The following is a 15817-nucleotide window of genomic DNA, read 5'->3' as shown; positions in this document are numbered from 1 at the left end:
GGTTGTTTCTTATCAATACCTGACAAAGAAAACTGGGTTAATGAGGGTACCAACACCTCACTGACTGCAAAGGCAAACTCTTTGCTAATCTTAACAGAATTAAGGGTCTATTTCACAGGCATCATCACAGGATTGACATTTTTTGACAGAAGGAGACCAAGATCAATTTGCAGTGTTAAAGAAAACAAATTACCAAATCTTTTGTCTTCAGTGGAGGCTTCATTAAAAGGTATCCTTTTCAATCAACATTTATTTTAGCTCAATGAAAAATAACTTATTTATGAAAGTCACTCAATGCCAAAGACAAAAGCATGCAGAAAATTGTTGCAATGTTATATCAGCTCTCAATTTAATGTCCAAAAATAGTTAGTATTGAGTCAGATACAGCTTTTTAGGGAAGATAGATTTACTTGTCACTATACGGACACAGTTCCACTCAGACATAAATCAAATGTACAATACTGTACATGCTAACCCATGTTGACGTTCAGTTGAATCACAATGCCCATTGTCCATAGCTGTAAATTTAGGACTGCAATACTGGTTTTTTGTTTGTCAAATGAAAAAATGCCTCAATCAACACTTTGGCATTTGAGAATGATGACAAAATGTATGAGAAACCAAAAACAAATAAATGGCAAACTGTAAAGGACTAAGTACATCATGGTTAGATTGAAAAAAAAGAAGCCTAAATCTCAGTCTCCCTCTGTGTTCATCATTTTATGTGATTTGATTCAAGAAGGGTTTTGCTTTGTTTTTATTACATAAATAAAATAATAAAAAATGGCAGCCTATAGAAGACCCCCCCCCCCCCCCCCCCCCCCCCCCCCCCCCCCCCCCCCCCCCCATCTGTGTTGTTTTCCCTCCATCTTCCTTTTTGATGAGCTGGGTCTTCAGTCGCCCAATAAAATCCCATTAGCTCTTAATGAAGTCGGGCTCGCAGCCTCTCGGCCTCACCTCATTTAGCACGATTGTCTGGCGGCCATTAGCATGGAGGCAATTACAGCCGAGCGGCGAGAGTAATTGGAAATGCCGACAGGGACTCCAAGAAATGGGAATAAATAAAAATATTCAAACTAATAAGCTTCCATTGAGACGGGAGGGGGCTGCTAAGCTAAATCAACATAATTAGAATTGTGTTTGGTGAGGTAAAGACTCAATGAGGAGATGGGGGTGTTGGGGATGAGTGTTAAGGCTTGGGGGGGGTGTAGTGTTGGAGAGAAAGATGATACTGAGCTAAACTCCTGCGTCTCTATTCAAACCAACCACAATTTACTTTGTAAGAAGAGAATAACAAGGGATACATTTGTTGTTTCATACATAAATGTTATCAGTTCAGTTGTTACTGAAATGTACAAGAAATATGTGAAAAACTAAAACTACTAAAAACTTAACTACAAAACACGCACACTGAAATTCACGACTCATCATTAAAAAACGGAGGCTGTGAAATGATAGTAGTAAAAATAACAGGCTACTCACTGCCAGTGCGGGAGTTTAGTTTAATTGGATCAGTTTTGTGTTATGTGTGAAAACTTCTAGAACCGCTAAAATATTAAATCTGTTCAAAAGAAACAGCGTTGTGCAATGTTAAAATAAATGACTGCACAAACGTATTTAAATTTCCATCTGAGAGCCATATACCTTTGCTATTAAAGACGCAGTTGCATAACACTTGCGAACACATTATTAGCGATGACCCAATAATTGCAAATTCTCCTTACATGCTTAAAGAGATTAATTGAAAAAGCCATATGTGAATTCCACCCCCTTTCCATGTTATGACAGCTTAATGCTGCATAAAAATATGTACCGCTGTATTAATCCTCATAACAAACAATCTTTAATGTTAATGGTGTATTATTAAAATGCATTTATTGCACTGTCTTCAAAACAACTTTAAATTGTTAAATTGAACTTCAAAATGTATTAATTGTAAAGGCAATCGCAAAACCAACAAATGTAGAGCTAGAAGGTAGAAAGCTGAGAACTAGAACTTGCCTAGATTTTATTAAAAATATGACCCCCCCCCCCTCCCCCAATCAGAAATAATGAACCATTTCAAATAGTTTCAGTTATAAGCATTGACAGTTCTCTCAGAACAACTCCTGGTAACAGGCCAGCAGTATTGTTGTGTAACCAACTAATGAGTGACTGGTTGCAGTATCCTATAATGGCTAGAACTGGGAGAACTTTCAAAAAGTATTTTGAAATCAACAGCAAAGTTAGAGGCTGAGGAAGAGGAGTTAAAAAGAAGCAGACAGCAGAAAATGCTCTCTGCTTTTTTGTAAGGGGGAGAGTACCAGACATCCAGTCATCTCCCCTCCCTCCATCCCTCCTAAGCCGAGCAACAGGTGGTAGAAATCTGATCAGAAGAGGGGGCGCCGGGGGCACTGTGAAGGACTGGGCACATTTCCCACAATGCCACAGCAGAGGCTGGAGGGCAGGGAAAAAAGGAGAGGGGGTCGAGAGGGAGCTCACAGCGCTGGTGCTGGGTATTCACCCTTTCGAGCAGGAAGCAGGAGGTCAGCTCCCACAATGGCACACGGGTCTCCCGGGACTGCCCACAATGGCACAGCCACTCCTTGCTGTCAGCACGCCGCACACTCCTTTCAGTGTGAAGGCCACACCTGCCTCCGCTTCCTCAAATACCAACAACCTGTATTTGTCTTCAGTGCCCATACCCTGACTTAAATAATTATGAAGCTGTTATAACAGACCTGACTAATTAGAAAATGTTATTACGTGAATATTTATTAAAGAAAGTTCAGTCGAATAGGGTTTTATAATCTGTATTTTCTATGGACAAATGCAAAGTACTGACAACAAAGAATAACTGTAATGTATGCTATATTAACAGAAGTGTAAAACTGAATTTATCTCCATGGCAACCCTTAAGGGTATTGTAATTAAATGCATACCAGTGCAGTGTAGATTCTCTTATCAGCTTTTGTCGATATGGATTCACAGACCACTGTGTGATTTTTATCAGGACCTTAGTGTGATGGACATTGATTGCTTACTGAGGACAGGGAAACGGGAGGGCATTTTAACGACGCTTAGTGCGGACGGGGGAGTCACTAACCAGGCTTAGAGGAGACTTTACCAAAAAAGTCTTTAAGGGAAGACAGTGGGAGGGTGTGGATGGCAGCTTTATATCACAGGCAGTATTGGAGGTGAAAACCCGAGGGCTGAGGTAAATGGTGGCGGGCTGCTATATGTGAAATGGGAGGAGCGGCAAGCATTAGCCGAGCCGTGGCCTCCCTTCGATCCGCTCTCCCCGTGGCCTTCCAGCCAGAATGTTTATTTGTCTAAAAAGATCTACAAACAATCACTCTACCCCAACAGGAGAGAGCGGTTTCCAGCTAGGAAGAGATTTAATTAGCAAAATCTCGTTAGGGCTAACGAAATTAACCGTAAAACAATACTCGGCAGGGCCCTGGGAAAGGCAGGAGGTAGGAGCGATTAAGGCCGGGGGAAGATATAGAGGCGGCCGCTCGCATGCCGCCGGGAGGGAAATGGCTCAGAATACCCAGCTGCTCTCTCTCGCGTTCAATTAAAGGAGCCCACCTCTCTTACTGTCCCCAGCAATGCGACAATTAACCACCCCCACACGCACACTTCCTGTCATTTCACAGTCACGGTGCTGGCCTCGCTTGTCTCACTTACCCCCTCCTACCCACCCGCCCAACCCCATACGGCGATACCCCCACTAACTAGCTCCTCCCACTCTGCAGTTAGCTGTCTCCTGTGCCACAGATCCATTATAGACGCAAACAGTGCCTCAGACCTGAATGCCATTAAAACAAACATCAAACGACAAACTAAACAATATGAATTAACTAACACAGCACAAAGAGACTTATTTGCATTTTCACTTGATCACTGGAAGGACTGCACGGTTTTTTTTTTTTTTCCTGGCTGTTCTGACGCCCATCCAGTTAACTGGCCCATTTTATGAAATCAAAGAGCCAGCCTCTCTGCAGGACATTACAAAATTGTATTGTCAAGTAGTCCGTCATTTTGAACGAAGTCTCTCTTCATCTGTGCGCAATTTTTCATCTGGAATAGAAAATACCGTAACATACTGCACCTCCGCCGTGTTGTGCATCAAAGTTACAGGCATACCATCCCTTAGGCATCGGCTGTGTGAGTGTGGGCCATTGATATTATGTGATTGGTGGAAATCATTGCACACATTTTCATCAACACGTACAGCCTCATTCGTTACAGACATCAGTGGGAGCAAATGTCTGCTGGAACAAACAATATTATTATTACTTTTGAATCAACCAGCCTTCACCTGGAACATGACGGATGTTCTCTAAACTTCGGCGATGTCAGAGAGAATGGCAAAAGAGCACTTTTCAACTTACAGTTGGTTTGTCCTCAGCAACACAGCTTTCAATGTTGGCCTTTGTTTTCCTCGCAGTTTGTCGTCCTCTCCCCTTCTCTGCGCTCTACCAAATAAGAGATGAGTTACAGTCAAGCTTTGTGCTGTGTCATTCACCTTGCTCATCTTCTCTTAAAACACACAATCTACAACATGAGGTCGGATTTCACATTTAGCGATCGCTGGAGGTGATCCCTGTTAGTTATCCAGGGCTATGGCTATTCACAGCCTTCGTGTTTGGCAGCGAAAGCACGGTGTTGGTAAAGAATTGCAACTTTCCCTTTTTCTTTTTCCCCTGGACGCTTTGTGTGCTTCCCGTCAATCCCAAGGGCTCACAGAGCCACAGTTAGGGCAGTAACAAGATAGTGTGCTTCAACTGTGAGAGTCAGTGTGCATGACGCTGGTGCGGTTCAATGGAGGCTGTGTGTGTGTGGAGAGGGTAGAGGAGAACAGAGGGATCTGAGTGAGGGTGGGACGGATGCCGCGGCGTCCGCAGGTCCAGCTTTGCCGGGGTCACAGCAAGAAGGTGGGAGGTTCGTGGGGGGATGTTTCTCAGGTTTCTCCCAGTTACAAAGAAAACATTTAAGCTCTCTGTAATCCATCCAACAGCCTTCCCTGAGTCCCAGGGCCAGCGGTCGCCTTCGTCTGCAGCCAGGCCCTGAAAGTCCAGGGCCCCCAGGAGACAGGCCTGGCCTTCCTGTTGATGTCTAAGTGAATTAGAGCCGTCCGCACCAGACCGGCTCCCCCCGGGGGATGGGAGGACTAATCGCCATGTTCCCCGTAAACCACAGAGGAAGCATTAGCATTCCTGGATCACCAGCCCACCGCATCGTCCCGCTCTGCCTGCACGGCCGGCCCCTACAAAAACACTAGGCCTCGCAGGTCGGGGGGACCCCCCTGTCTTTCTCTTTCTCTTGCCGCTCGGCAGGCGGGTCAGCTCAGACTGTCAGGATTTGATGGCAGCACACTCCCACCGTCTAGGAATTCTTCATTAAATCGAACAGTGGGAAGAAGAAAAAACTCCTCTCAAGTCGCTTTCTAACTTTATTAATTTTCTGAATATTGGATGTGACTACTCAGATCATGGATTCCAACACCACGCTGCATTCTTTCAGTTCTGGTCTTGCTACAGCTTCATTTGAACTGTTAAAAGTATTGCAATAAGCTCGACAAGGTACTACCCTCTAGGACTCCACACAAGCACAACGAAAATTCATTAGGAAATTCAAAATGCTGCCTCGACAGTCCTGACCAGCTGGTTCCCTCTGTTTGCGTTTTTTGAGGCAGTGTGGTTCACAGGGGTGGAATTAGTCAACGTGTTTTGATTACACTGAACAGTGTCTGAGATTGCGAGAATTAACATTTCTGCCTAATATCCGTAGTCAGGTTTTGAAATATCAGGTCTGACACAGTGACTCCCCAGGGTGGGAGATGTAAGGGCTTCCAGATGGATCTCACCTCCTAAGGAATTTAGCTGTCGAAAAATCTCTCAAGCTGAATATTCCAACTACCGGACTGGGACTTTAAATGTATGAAAAACCGAATTTTTCATACATCTGAAGCATTTCATTCCACAATTTTCATGGACAGATCTCCTACACTGTAACACACAAGACCAGCATAAACAGCTGAGACTGTTACAGACATTATCACACTGTAATATTTGGTCTTTTATGCCTCTGTTTTATTGTCAAATGATAAAGGATTCGAAGAATTCTGAAAGCATTCGAAAATGTGTTTCCCTTTCCATCTGTCAAGATGTTACTCACAGTTGAATTAGCTGCATTTCACTTTCCATATTTGAATATTCATCCGGATTAAACAAACCGCACAGATATTTGTTAAACAATGAGAAATGGCATCTGCTTGTGTAACTACGCTTATTCACTGCTGGTGACTCACAGGGTATTTTGTGCTAAAAATGTTTATTGTGCCAGCGCCAATGCACCATATAGGTGTGAAAAGTGAACGGAACAAATCAGATCACACAAGCAAGTTTAACAGAAACGCATTTGTCTGTTTAGTTTTTGGCATTATTTCTGTAAGCTATTGTCTTGGTAACATAGTCGGCCTGCCAAGAACATTATGATAAATTCAAATTACTTGCTACTTTGAATGCCACAGTACAGGGAAGATGATGAATCTTTGAACATGTAAGGAAAAAAAAGCATGGCTGGATGCAATGGCAGACATAAACAACTCAGAAAGAGGAAGACACAAACACCTTGGAGATTCAAGCCACAAAGTATGTCCCATTCTGCTGACACAGGTCAGGGTGAGGAAAGAGGAGTGCCTGGACTCATTTCCCACAATCCCTTGCCAACAATAGCCCCCCAGCTGTTCAAAGTCTGCGATAACAACAGCTGCTATGAGGTTTAGGGCTTCGCGTTGCCATGACAACGGCAGGCTGATTCATATTCATAGCCTCTCTGTTCTAATAAAGTAAGTGACATTGTGCTATAATTTAATCTCCGTAAAACACAAGAAGACAGAACAGGGCTTTTTCAAAGCCAGGAATGCCGAGCTCAAAAGAGGGCAATTAATTTTCTATTAAAGGTAAACCCCGCACACTGTGTGCTTTCACCCTCAGAAGTGAAGGCTTGCGCATATCATCTGTGTAAACAGGAACGCGCACTTTCTCACGTGCCAAAGCCAGGAATAGGCCCTCCGGTTTTGGCCAACTCTTAATATCAAACAGAGATGAATTTCAACAGCAGAAGTGAACAAGACAAAGGAAGAAAAAACGTTTGTCTTTGTACCGCTCATGATCGCTAAAACCTCCAAATTTACTCTCAGTCTCTCAAGACATTCTGTGTGCAGTCCCTGGTATTGCTGGACTGTCCCAGAGAACACAGTGAATTCTGTAACCTTGCACTGCAGAAGGCCTTCCTGTCGTATTCCTCTGAAGTCAGTACAGGAATTGGGCAGGAGAGTGTCATTCAGTTTGAGATGGGAGAGAGGACTGAGAGGACTGCATGTTGTATTTATCAAGCTTGGAGAGCACCAAGGGATATTTCACTCCAATAGAAAACAGCAGTTATAAGGTAGTTATGTGCTTATTACTTACAGCTACGATCACACAGACTCCTATATGCCTTTTATCTGTTATGGGAGCATTGTATAAATGTATAAGCAGATTTCAAGAGAAAATTTGCTCCTACTTTGTTAGATATGTGTGCTTAATTGTGAATTTGGCATAATGACAGGTGCAGAGGTAATGCTGAGAAATCATATCCTTTTTATCACAGCAGATATCATTTTAGCAATCTATAAGAACAATTTTAACAAAATACACAGTTCATTAAATTGTTACTTGTGATTTGTTACATAAATGACTTAAATAAATGACCAACAAAATGAAATAAAGGCACTGTTTAAATACCATTTTCCAGTATAAAAGTACAGTTGTGTATTATAGGTAAAATACATGGCCTTGTTTCCTGTTCACGAGTACAGCTTAGTTCAATACCTGTAAGATCAAACCAAGAAATGTGTCTAATTCAGGTTGTCCTTAAAAACAGGTAAATCTGCATCCGAAATTTAAATTTCCATTTATGCACATGCATTTCTAATCAGATTACCCTATTTTCAAGTGTTTTTATAGCTAGAAATAGGGCTGCTCAAAAAGCAATATATCCCTTAATTATTGGTAGACCTTTTGCCGTCTTAGTAAGCAAGAAACCATACTCCGAGTAATGTGCGGACACCATATTCACAACTATGCATCATAGATATATTCAGTGTGTCATTGATTTGAGTGAATGTAAAGGTAGCATTAGCATTTACTGGCTTTCCCACTCTCTTACTATCAGACCAATCTATATATATACATAAGAACATTTTAATTAACACATACAGAAAACTGCTCATGTGTAGAAACTGAGCATATATCAGCTCAGTCTGATACCAGTCATAGTGTTTGGGGTTAGGGGCGAATTCCAGGGAATTAGGGGGGATTCACAGGACAATGGTGGGCATTCCTGTGGGGGTAACAGGACCCTGCTTGGCATCAAAGACATTTTACTCTATACATTAAATAACAAAGCAGCCAATACAGCATTGGCAGCTGTGCCAAAGACAGCACAGGGCACACTCAACATGCTTCCTACCTGAGTCATATTCTCCACACCAACGCGCTGAGAGGCGCACACACACTCACACCTGTCATACCATCCATACCTGCATGCTTATAGTTACACAGTCACACACACACACATACACACACACACACAAACACATACACACACATAACACTCCTTCTACCCGAATCATACCGTCCATACGATGCCAAGAGGCACACACAGAAACACAAACACAGAGACACACACACCTTGTACCCGAGTGATACTCACAACACCGATATGTAGACACACACGCACACACAGAATCCTCCTCATATCTTTATATCTGTCTTTTAGTGCCTAAATGAATCTTAAAAGAAACATACAAATGATAGAAAGATTATTGCCGCAACAAAGTTCTGTAAAATAGCACCAGGCAAGACAAACTTCACTTTTGTACTGTTTTATCACCGGTATAATCAAGAAACTGAAAGTTGCAAAACTAGCAAATCTAAAATGGTTTTAGTTTAGCTTCAACCAGAATGTTTCATTTGCTGCTGAAATACCGATTCCCTTGAATTAGGGATGTGCGATATGACAATATATATCGTGTGACGATAGAAAAATGTCTGTCGTTTCATATTATGCTTTATCTGTTATTCCGTTGCAAATCACACACTTTACGGCAATATTTTTCGTCGTTTGGACGACGCTTTGCGTTCTTCCACACTGCACGGATGCAGGCAGGAAAGTGAACGTGACACAGAACTATAGCTGAAAAGTGTTTTATATTTACCTTTTTATATTTTATACATTAATATTTTATATTTTGTTACATGCTTAACCCTTTCGCACGCTACTTATGTTTATGCTCTGTAGCGCGCGTGTTACCTTACATGGTTCGTTATGTTCTCATTAGCATTATTAAGCTTCTCAGTTTTCAGGTAGCATTTGCTATATTTTTTAACGTTAAATCATTGTTTCCTCAAAGCTAAAATTAGCTAGAATTTTCCAATCTAATCCAATTTAATCGCACCTACGTGCGAAAGGGTTCATTGAAAATTTGCACAAAGGTTCTAAATAAAAGGAGAAAAATAATCAAATATGAGTAAGTACCTTTTATCTGTCGAGTATATAATTCAAAATGTAATAAGAAATAGACCTTTCCATGTGGCCGTTTTATATAAACTATTTATTCATTGAATTTACAGAAAATGAGCTATATCGTGATATGTATCGTTATCGGGATAGGAAGTGACCTATATTGGGATAATAAATTTTGGTCATATCGCACAACCCTACCTTGAATCCAAGAAGTCAGCCACAGTCTCAACAAAAAAGAGCCTTTCGCTCGTACACAGATTCTGTACAGGCAACAGGAAACGGAATTAGCTGCTAAAAATATTCCAGAGCGAAGGGATGAGTCAGGTAGGATTGATATTGTTGTTCTTTTCCATTCCTGTCTTGCGGCTCTTATCCTCTCCAAAAAGCCCCCCTCCCGGTACAGAGTGCTTTAGTGGCAGGCTATACCAGCAATGGATTTTTCAGATTTTAGAACGGAGATGAGCAACGGCTATCAATTATTGATCAGCCAAAAACAACCACTTCGACCAGATGCTCTGTTTTAAGGCAGAGACAGACATTTCAAGACATTCAGGCTTTTCACAGCGGATGTGTACACCTACAAGGATAAGTGGCTAGGTCAAAGCTGTATTCGTATCAAATGCATGACCTCTCTGAGTTGCATCCTCTTTGTGTTTGTGTCACTGTCTACTTCAGCAGACTTCACATAGACTAAACTGGAGCTGGAAAGGATCACATAACTCCCAAATATAGATTGCGCCTCTGCTGCTGTTCAAAAAAGATACCCTTTGAGGACTTGATCCTGTGGATTCAATCAAAAGGGTAATTCAGAGCCAAATTCACCTGGGGCAGTCTGTTTTTTGAAACATCACTTCCCCTTAATGCGACTTATTGGTTATGATTGAATACAGGGGCACGACATCTTTGTATTTAGGTTATCGGCATTAGTTCTCATTATCTGTTATTGACACGCGTTATCTGTTTTTTTCTATTGATCACAGCCTGTCTGCAGCTTCACATTGTCGCCGTTTAGCTCTGAGGAAGTGGGTATATATAGTGCCTTTCAGACCGACTCTGGGCTGCAGCCCCCACGGCTATCACATGCTTGGCTCATATGCTCTTTCACTTACAACTGGGAGATCTGGCCCAGTGCCAGTCCAGACAGTGCACGCGCTCGCGCGCACACACACACACACACACACACACAAACACACACACATTCCTCACCCGGACACTGCAGCTCCATGAGCTTCCTGTTGCGGGACTTCAGGAATGAGACACAGGGAGAAGGGGAAGGCCACGAGTTTTCATCAGGTTCCTCGACACTCACGGGCTTTCGTGAACTTTGGCCGAGCTGGAAACGTGCAGGCGCACCCGCGTGCAGGGGAGACCCAGCTCCAGCAGGGCTCATGACTTTGCCCCCATTTCATAATTCGCCACGTTTTCTCTTCTTTTCCTTTTTTTTCCCCCCTTCTTTCAGGCATGCAGACCTACAAGTTGTTTGTATTGTTTTTTTTATTCGTCAAGTACGGGCACTGAGCAAAACATGACAAACTTGACAAAGGCAGGCAGGCCACCTTCCTGTCAAAGCAGGGAGGAATTCGCCCTCCAGCCATCTGCAGTCGGCCTTGGAATAGGATGACCTCTGGCCCCTTTTTCTCCAGGCTTGCTGGGAAGGAAGGGGTTAAGCCTTCCCCTGGGCCGTGGCCTGGTCATTTTTAATTTTTTTTTTCCAGGGACAAACCGTCTGTAAGAGAGCATGAAAAGGGGAGAGGCAAGCTGTTCCCGGCTGTATTAGATGTCTATAACGGTTTAAAAATACCCTTGCATCGGGCCGTCCGCAGAGAGGGAGGGGGCGCAGGTGTGAGTGCGGCGTTCGAACAGCTCGGCTTTGTGGCGAGATTCACGCAGAAGGTGCGAGAGCGCTGCCCTGGATCTCCACTACTGCAGGCTGCTTTTCACGGGCCTCTTTTCTCCTTTGCTTTCGCTGCAAACCGACAGCCCCTCTATATTCGTGGCTTTTACTGGGGGTTCCCAGACCTGGCCGGCCCCCTGATCCGTAGAGGCCACCCGCATCACCCCTGAAGCTCTTGCCATTCTAGCGTGGGGATGGCAATTGCCCAAATGCATGCATACTCGTTCACCCCCGCACACCACAGCAACAGCTGTTTACACCTTGCTTTTAGCACAGAGTTGAGAGTGGCCTCTTCTCCTGAGCCGCACTGTAAAGCCAAAGAGTGTGGGTGCATGGGCAGAGGGGGTCATTCCCTGGTTAAGGCCGCAACGCAGGCTGCCGTAACCAGCCGTAGCGCCGGCTGCTCCTGAGGTGAACAGTGGCGCTACCTCAAGCAGCTGCTGAAAGCTGTGGATGCCTTCAGCTCACCACCGCACCGGAGGGACCCAGGACTGCGATAGGACACGGAAAATTAGCGTTTATTCAGCCCGGGCCACCCCAGGGTTTGACCGAAGGTGTGCTCATACGAGAGGGAAACACTCTCTCACCATTCTGAAAATCTCTCTGACAGGATGTTTTCAAATACCACGCAACCTCGGTCTCAGGCGCAAGTCTTTTTGGCAAGCGCTGCCTCTTGGAATTGAAAAAGCACAAGACACTGTTCTGGTCCTGGACAGGGAGATTGTGTAACCCCCCACCCTTGCCATTGGACTGCTGCAGACAGCCATCTGAAAATGTTTGGTTTGCGTCCTGAAGCGGTTGTCATAATCATGGCCTTTTTCCCTATTGACTGGATATTTCCATTTTTGGATATGAATTATTCATGTCTCCTTTACACCAGTAGGAAGCCAAAAGGCTGTCCACCTTTTTTAAGCTGCCATGTGGATACTGGTTTAAAATGTCAACTGTAATAAAACATCTATAACGCTACAGCATTTAATAATATCATGCAACCTCTTCTTTTGAAATAAATATTGTCAAGCTTTGAACTATGCAGTCTCATGGTGTTACTGTTGAACTCTATTGTGAGGTATATAAAATAATCATGTATGCTAGTAGGCTTCCACCAAATGAAAAACACTGTAAATTGATTCTTGTTTTGTTTTATTTATTTTTAGAAGACTCACAAACATTTGTATTCTTCATCAATTTTTCCCATTGATAGAGGTGTCATATGTTGAATACCAACTCTATAGACAAGGGCAGTACAAATACAAAGAACAGACTACTTTACATTCACAACAAACTGATGATGCAAAGCAGGGATTACTTTCCCCCAGGCCCCAGCCTAACTCGAGTGATGCCATCTCTTGCTCCTGAGATGCATGCGTCATTTTATTAGTCACTATTAGGCTATTTGTGGTAGGCCTAATCCTCGGTGTGATCGGCGGTGTTGTGAAGTTATGTCTGTGCACACCCGTCCCATTAGTGTGCTGTCTAACGCAGAGGTTTTAATCAGATGTTTAGATTTAAATCAGACAGGCAATCGTATAATTTATTAAAAATGCATTAAAGCGCATCGGAGCAAGAACTTGTCCAACATAGTGCGGCATCATGAACAGCAACATACTAAAATAAAATAAATAAAATAAAACAAAACATTACTCCATTAACCCTTTCGCACGTACGGTCACACCGGTGTGATTTGCCGTTTAGTGCGTATGCTAAAACCGGTGCGATTAGAACACCAGATTGGAAAAATTCTAACTAATTTTAGCTTTGAGGAAACAGCGATTTAACGTTAAAAAATATAACAAATGCTAACTGAAAACTATGAGAAGCTTAATAACGCTAATGAAAACATAATGAACCATGTAACGTAACACATGCGCTACATAGTATAAAAATAAATTACGTGCGAAAGGGTTAATAGCACAATATAAAACATCGGTCTTTTCACAGAGTATAAGCGCACACACACACCTATATAAAAACGGATCGGGTTCCTCAAAATTCCACGGCACACCTCACTTTGCCTCACGGCACACCAGTGTGCCGCGACACACTGGTTGAGAACCACTGGTCTAACGTGATCGTATGTCCATGCTTCTCCAACGTGGAGTGCCGCTAAAGGCGCAAGTCTATTCCGCCACGCCGCCCACCCTGTGGGGTCTAGCCATGTGACCCTGCGACACCGATGCACACTTCTCCCTTCTCTGCCTGACTGCCAACGATTTGGGCACATCCTGGCACCCATGCACCCAAGCTGGCAAAGGGCTGTTAAAAGCCAGGGCTCATGCCGCCTAGGGGTCTTTTACCCCAGTGAATACGTGATGCCGATCCGGGTTATCACTCAAAGCACATGGCCAAATAAAAAAAAAAACTTTGACAGTGTGCAGGACTTTTTCCAGAACAACAGCTTAAAAAAAAAGAAAACCCAGACAAAGTATTCCTGCTTCTCCAGATCTCAACACCAGTCCAAGTCTCCATTTTCAGTCACGCTCTTAATCTGAGGGAGCACCACGGCGCTAGTTTAAAGAAGCAAACCTCACTGTAGGAGCCCAAATGATAACATTCTAATTACTCTTCACAGTCTGAAACAATAACTGCTTCTTGTGTCAACTGAAATTAAACTGAGCCGAAGATTTGAGGGAGGGGAAAAAGAAGGGGAGAAGCTGTGACAAACTCAGTTACTGTTACAGACTGCTGAATCCAGCAAACGTCTGCAAGTAATGTATGGACCACCTTGGGCAGGTCTGTGTGAGGCCATTAAAACAAGGGACAGCATCGGTAAATGGCGGACACAGGATGCAGGGGAGGTAGAGGAGGAAGACAGCTAGTGTGTGACATTTGGTTTCCAAGGTGCACTACAAAAATAACTTCATTTCCTGGTTCAGAGATTGAAACAGCACTCCCGGTCTGCTGAAATTCTGAATCCCCAGTCGCATATAACAGGAGGGTACATTACTTCTAGTCCTTGCCAATTTCTTTTACGAGCAGGATAGGGTTTGATCTCTGTGGGGTGTTTCTGCTCATATTCTGTTGTCATGCCAGTTGATAAGTAATACATGGGAGATAAGGGAGTCTCTAGAGTAATTCATTTTGTCTCACAATTAGGAGGCTTCCACTGGTCAATTCAAAGACCCATTTGAGAACCTGAAAGGGGTAAAACAATATTTCATCTTCTTCATCTGTACTGGAGCACGTCCAATTAGGCTCCAGGAAAGTGTAAACCAGCAGAACTTGAGAGAAAGCTTATTTTATTGAAACATTAATGTCCAAAATCCCACATCTCACCACCTATAGCCTGTGAGCCATTTCTGAGGCAATCCTGTTCGCCTTCATTTTACAGCAAGGGATGATGAACGGTAGACATATTGGTATCAGCTCTCAACATTTATTGCAGTATCTGACCTAAATCTGGCATCCCTTGCCTCTAACTTTAAGCTTTAAGACACAGTACTGGGAAATGAGTCAACAAATGTTCTATAGCTGATATTTGATGAGCATTCATGAGTCATGTCTATGGGGTGAGTAGTGTCAAGTGTGAAAATCACACTGAAAAACAAACTTAACAAGTTAACGTCCCTTAAATCCTCATAAAAATAATGACAGTTGACCCCCTGATAAAAATTACAATAGCAACAATGCTGATAAAAGCACGACATTATGAAAAGTAACTCTGTGTCTCTTTACAACAATCTATAACATATGTGTGAAACACATGCGAGTCATAAAACATAGCAACACACAAACTCCAGTTTAGCTGGGCTATTTCTCAAACTGGCACTTTTATCCAACTCCAGATTATTAACACTACAAAAAGGAAACATCTTGTCCGTACCCAAACTACTTTCACAGTTATTAAGGCAAGAAGAAAAGCCCTGCCTCTCCCTTCTGTACCACCTCGTGTGCAGTCTGCTGGAGGATGGGTGTGTGTGTTTCGAGTCGTGCTGGACCCTGCTCTGCAAGCCCCACCGTGCTGGGATCCTTTTGCCATCCCACGGTTTATGTCCTCCCCAAGAAAGGCCGCAGTCCCACCCGGAACATCGGAGAGAGAAGGAGAAGAGAAGAGGAATGGTGTGTGGAGAGGGCAGTTGCTGGTGGGAAGTGGTGGGACCACACCGTGAAGCTGTTATAAGTAACCGCTGGTTAAATCAGCGCTGACAAGCGGTCTACCCCATGGGGCCCTGATTGCAGGCCCTGTGTGCACACAGAAAGAGCATGCATGCGTGTGTGTGTGTGTGTGTGTGTGTGTGAGTGGGAGAAAGAGACGCAGCCACCTTTGAGGCCGGCCAGGTGAAGATCTGTGGCCATTTGGGCCGAGGGCTCGATTCAGTTCGTCCCTAAAGATGCCTGTCCACAACTCTTAATTTACACTTTTTG

The 15817-nt window shown here is 43.5% G+C and overlaps 1 protein-coding gene across 3 annotated transcripts in view; it reads right to left on the bottom strand.

The window, feature by feature from the left end:
* Positions 1-15817, bottom strand: part of pknox2 (pbx/knotted 1 homeobox 2) — a 64145-nt gene that overhangs the window by 39652 nt on the left and 8676 nt on the right. For 2 of the 3 annotated variants that reach the window (XM_036525172.1, XM_036525174.1), the window contains exon 2: positions 4377-4460. The gene's annotated coding sequence lies outside the window, so the exon portion shown is untranslated. Of the gene's footprint in view, positions 1-4376; positions 4461-10764; positions 10828-15817 lie in introns of those variants that run through there. The other variant, XM_036525173.1, reaches the window with a different exon arrangement.

The sequence above is a fragment of the Megalops cyprinoides genome, chromosome 3 (assembly GCF_013368585.1).
Source record: "Megalops cyprinoides isolate fMegCyp1 chromosome 3, fMegCyp1.pri, whole genome shotgun sequence".
Lineage (NCBI taxonomy): Eukaryota > Metazoa > Chordata > Actinopteri > Elopiformes > Megalopidae > Megalops > Megalops cyprinoides.
Note: the sequence above shows the minus strand (reverse complement) of the source record. Positions and strands in the feature narration are given on the sequence as shown.